Here is a 6,000-nt window from a genome sequence, read left to right as displayed (position 1 = left end):
AATGTACTATTTACTATTCGTAGCTTTAAAAGCAAACGGCTGCATTGCTGAATGATTTTTGTTCACGAAAAGGGAAAAAGCAAAAATTAAGAAAAAACCTTGCCGATCATCACATGTTAAAATTTTTGGAAATTACGTGAGCTCTTAACTACAGTGAAAATTGTCAATTCGCTTTTAATGTTAGTTATTTTCTTTTCTAAATAAATACTGGAATCCTTTTCCATTAGATGATATAATTCAGCTTATACTCAACGTCCAAAAATCCAAAATCATTCGACATCGAAATTTATCTTCAGTGAAATTCTAAAATTAACTTCCAAGTGTATTTTAACGAAACTCACTTTGATTGCGACAATCGTAGTTTGTATTTCACTTTCGGAGTTTTACAGGCAGGTTCTGGAATCCGAGTGAAAGTGGAAATAAAACTCAGAATGTGAAACACAGAACCCCGAATGTCGATTTCAATGAGAATTTTGGTGAAATTCACTCGGAAGTGAATTGCAGAACCGGCCTAATTACACTGGTCTACAAGGGTTTTGCGAATAAGACGGGACCTGGTGTTTCCGAACGGATTTTTCGTGCTGAACACGAATCTGGGGTCCAAAACTTCCCATCACGTCACGTTTTCGAGAAAAAAGGGGTTGAAACCCCTAAAAACAGCGTTTTTGGCCATTTTTGAAAAATTGTAGAGCTGAACCCTGACGTGCTACAAACTTTGTATATGTCAGAAATTAAAGGCTAAATCGTGCCCTTTCGAATGAGCCCTATGCCGAATTAATCGCATGCACCCTTAGATCAGGGGGTGTATTTGTGTCTAGGAGTCCAATTTTTATATCCACCATATTCGACCCGTCATCTTAAATTTTTAAAATCTAACTGCAGATTCGTAATCAGCGACTTTTAATATAGTTAAAACCTTGGCATTATTAATTTTCTATGATCGTTTAAGATTAAATTCTTTCTGTGATCAATTTTTCCTGCACCCCTAAACACAAATACACCCCCTGCTTTAAGGGTGCACGCGATCAATTCGGCATAGGGCTCATTCGAAAGGGCACGGTTTAGCCTTTAATTTCTGATATATGCAAAATTTGTACCACGTCAGGGTTCAGCTCTATAATTTTTCGAAAATGGCCAAAAACGCTGTTTTTAGGGGTTTCAACCCCTTTTTTCTCGAAAACGTGACGTGATGGGACATTTTTGACCCCGGATTCGTGTTCAGCACGAAAAATCCGTTCAGAAACACCAGGTCCCGTCTTATTCGCAGATAAAAAGTTGAAATTTGTAGACCAGTGTTACCTTTTTTTTTGTAATATGCACGGCAGTACCCAAATTTGGAGTTAAGACATTTTGTAACTCAATGTTGCTCTAAAAAATATTAGCAGTTTAGTTTTTTTTCCCGTAAAAACTATGCGCTGACAAAAAAAGTGTGTTTAGTATTTTGACTTTTTATTTTTCGTATGAACTAAGTAAACAGCAAAGGACTTCTTTGAGAAATTTTAGAGTTTTTGAAACAATTTATTTTTTCCCAATTTTTCGCCAATTTCAGATGAGCTGTGCCGATTGATGAATTAAAAAAATATTCATTTTCGGATCAAATATTTAAATGCCCAATGTCGGCTATTTAAATATGGAAAATGCAACCCTGATTTTGATTAACTTTAATGCCATTTAATTTTTGATCTAAAATTGGCACTTAAGCTTTCCCATTTCTACTGAGCATTGGTTCCGTTTTTTGTCGAACTTTGTGTGCAATATTTTTTAGAATTGAAAATACATATCGTTGCTTGGACATAGAAAGATACTAAGTGCTGGTTTTAATTTTTTACAGAAGTAAAAAACCTAAAAGCCAACAACCCAGTGTGCAGAGTTTTTTGAAGTATTTAAAGAGGGATGATGCGTTTGGTGTAAGTAAACAAACTAAACTTCCGAACAAAAGGTTAAAAAAAAAAAATTCAGGCCCTCCTAAATTTCACTAACAGAATTTCTAAAATTTATTTTACAATAAAATACTATAAAAAAAAAAATTTTGGGCGATTTCCCGCAAACTAGAGAAAATAAGAAAGTTGAAACTCGAAAATATTTTTCATACAAATTTTCACAGCTGAGTTAAATGTTCGAAACCAATTTAATGTGAATAAACAGTTTCCATAACAAAAAAAAAATTAAATTGGTAAAAATTATTTTTGTTTTACTTTATAATTGCTGGATATATTTGTTCCAAGTGGAATTCACGTTGAGGCAGAGGTTTTCGTGGCGTTTCGCCTAATGTAAATTTTCTTTGCCTTTCCCAGCGACTTGAAATTGGTACTAAAAAAAACCGTTTAAAGGTTTGCATGCATTGCATACTGCTAGGCAGAACAATTGAGTGTACAAAATTTCTTCGGTGGTTGAAACAAAAAAAAACACGGAATCAAATTGGGGAAAAGATTAAGGGCCAGTTTCACAATGTGTAGTTAACTCAGAATCGGCAGTTAACTACAGATTTTTGTACTGAAAATCTCTAGTTAACTGCCGATTCTGAGTTAACTACGCATTGTGAAATTGGCCCTAAGGCTTCATTAAAAAATTTAGAATTTTGAAAATTAGTAACATTTCGAATGGAAACCCTACCTGAGGAGTCATAAGCAAAAACTCAGAAATGTGAAAAAACGGCTTTCAAGTTTATAATCAGATTTTTCTTTTTAAAGCATATATAGCATCTAGCTCGCAAGAAAAACTAAAAATTCATATAACAATGGGCTAAAGAAATTTACTTTCTAAATTTCTTAAATCAGTTTGCAGTCCTCAAGAAAAATGCGCTTACATGCATACACTGCCGGGAAAAAGAGAGAAAACTCCCAGGGAATTTCTGTTCAGAATCGGCCTGAGTGTCATGCAGTTTCTACCAAAGAAAGTATGTTCGACAAATTTTTTTTTTATGTGGAAGAAAATTAAAACGTCAGCAAAAAAAAAGCCAAAAATCAACTTGATTTTTAAAAAATTCAAACTTGTGAAATCTGAAAATTTCCGGGGGGTCTGAACATGATCCCTGACCAAATCGAAAATTTCCAATAATCTCGAAAAGCTGGGAATAAAGTACGAAAATTTACGAACGAATTGTTTACTTTTAACGTCTTTAGCAAAAAAGTGACTATTTTTTTTTTAATTTAATTTACGTAAATTTTTGTGTTATTTTTTAGTCATTCATAAAAAGCAAAATTGAGATTTAAATGTACCGCTGAACCTGAAAATTTCATATAAACTCTCAAAAACACGTGAAATCGCTTAAACCTTAAAAGGTCCTTAAAAAAGTGAAATTTTCGGACGCGAAATTCCAGAACGCCCCGAATAAATCTCCAAGGGTCCCAAAAATTGCCATCATTTTGAAACAAAAGACGAAGAGTCATAGAAATCCCGAACAAATATCTAAAAGTTCAGCAAGGTCCCGAAAAAGTTCTGAAGATCCTGGAATTTTTTTTTGGACATTTAAGCATACCTGAAAGTCGAGGCTGCGGTTAAATATTCTGTTGAAGCAGAGAAATTCCTAAAAGTCCGCAGTTAGACGCCAAAAGGCATGAAAATATTTGGAAAAAATCTGGAAAAAATTCGAAAATGTTCAAAAATTTACGTAATATCTTGAGATACTATTAAAATTCTAAAAACATTAAAAATCTAAAAAGCTTTAAAAAATTCCGAAAATCCAAAATAAAGCACAAAAACTTATGAAACCCCCGGTAAGTCCAAACGGCATCCAAAAAACTTAAATATTGCCGAAAGGTTCTAGAGAGTCTCAAAAAAATCCATACAGAATTTCAAAATGTAGCTAAAAAAATACTACAGGTTTGAAAAAATTTGTAATGAAAGACGAAAAGTCAACTAAAAGAAAGGAAAAGTCGACTGGAGGAATTCAAAGAAATTGTGATAAGAACGAAAATCTCCCGAAAAGTTCGGAATCAAGCACGAAATCACGAAAAAACTTCGAGAAGTCGACAAGAAAGCAGCATACATATATCCAAGAATATAAACAACTTGTGAAAAAAGGTCAAGCAAAAAAGGCGATCGATTCCTCATGCTGACGATGCCAAATTTCACCTAACCATTTTTTATTTGACAAATTTTCAGCACATCCAATAAACTTCAAGTCTTTTTGACCATGAGAATCAAGCGTAGCCATTTCTGGCATACCATTGCAAGAGGGCTTAGATTAAAGATTAACATTTTTAAGTGATATTCGAAACAATCATTCAAATAACAAAAGCAAACAACAGCTTATTACGCTATTCTACTTATAGCCAAAAGCATTCTTAATTATGCTCTTAGTGATTTATAAACGCCGCAGAAAGGTTAAGCGGAAATGAATGTAAAGGAGCGCATTTGTTTTAGAAATTTGATTTTAGTTTTTTTTTTGCGAAAAAGATTAAAATTTGCAAACGTTGTGAAAAATTCTGAAAGTACTTTTTAAGCGACAGAACGAATAAAAAATGATGTATTTAGGTTTTTCTTGTAATCTGGATACCAAGCTTAAACAAACACTGATAAAGCAATAAAATAAAATAGAAGAAATGTCGCAAAATCTTATCCAGAGGATAAGGCTACCATCAAACATTAAATTGGTTACTTCCTTTGTTCAAAGAATAATTGCTTCCTAGATGCACATGCAGGTTCTAGCATCCGACTGAAAGTGATAACGAAAAATTAATTCATGTCGATTTGAGATGCGAGAAATACAGAATACGAAAATTCGGATTCAATGTGAATTTGAATAATTTGCACTTGGCAGCGAATTTCAGAATCTGCCTGATAGTTGTGTATGTATGTGCATATGTACATACGTATATGGAAAAATGTAAAATTTAAATGAAGACAAAATTTCTTTTATTTTGTCGTACGGTTAACAGATAACTTTATGCATTTTTTACAACATAAAAGCATACTTAACTCCAACATTTTTTACTTTCTTGGGATTATGGTGTTCTCCTAATAAGGGTATAATATGCACATACGTTTCACAGTGGTTCGAATCTAGCTGGACGGAAGTCAAAATTTTATTTGTTTTCAAGTTACTTACATCATAATGATACATATACTTAGTTAGATAAAAAAAATAGCAAAAGTAAAAGCCTGTGAAGACCGTTATGAAACGACTTGCATATTAGCTCTGATCCAGTATTCCATGAAATTACAGGTTTTTACACGAACTTGCAGGAAGTTACAGGAAAAATGTTCCCGTACTCCAAAATCCTTTTGGAGAGTTGTGTAGAGAATGAAGTTGCAAGATTTTACCCGAACTTTTTCTTCTGGTAAAATCTTGAAAAGTGTCAAGCGATCACAGGTTTTCTATTACCGTACTTTTTGTTGTTACTCTCACTTCAGAGAGTAATTTTGCTGTTTGACATTTTTACAGGATATGTAGATGAAGAAAATGATAAACATAAAAGTAAAAACAAAGATGAAAAAGATGAGAATGAGGATATCGACAAAAGTAAAGATGAAGATAGTGGAAGAAAGATTAAAATGAAGGAAATTATAGAGAAAAGCATATAGATACAGACACAGACTAAATCTGGGAACTATTTCGGCATTTTAGAGATTTTCGGGATTCTCGTAATTTGAGGATATAACAATCGATATTTTTATCGAATTTGTTATCGAAATTTTTATCTATGTTGTTTTCGATTTTTCTATCTATTTTGTTATCGATATTTTTGTCGAATTTCTAATCGATATTGTTATTATTTGTATTGATTTTGCTATCGAAATTTGTATCGATTTTGTTATCGATATTGTTATAGATTTTTTATCGATTTTGTTATCAGTGTTTTGAAGGATGTTACTATCGATTTTGTTACCGACAAGAGTATAAATATAAACATAAAGATAAAGGAAAATAGAATAACATAAATGAACAGGGTAAAGGTAAGGATCTAGATAGAAAAGACAAAAAATAAAATCTTAAGCAAAAGCATATGTACTATATTGGTTATGAGATAAACTAGATATGTAACGTAAGTTTCACTT

Source organism: Rhagoletis pomonella, unplaced genomic scaffold (genome assembly GCF_013731165.1).
Source record: "Rhagoletis pomonella isolate Grant_MI unplaced genomic scaffold, Rhpom_1.0 Rhpom_scaffold_00001, whole genome shotgun sequence".
In the NCBI taxonomy this organism is placed as follows: Eukaryota; Metazoa; Arthropoda; class Insecta; order Diptera; family Tephritidae; genus Rhagoletis; species Rhagoletis pomonella.
This window is presented reverse-complemented; position numbering follows the sequence as displayed.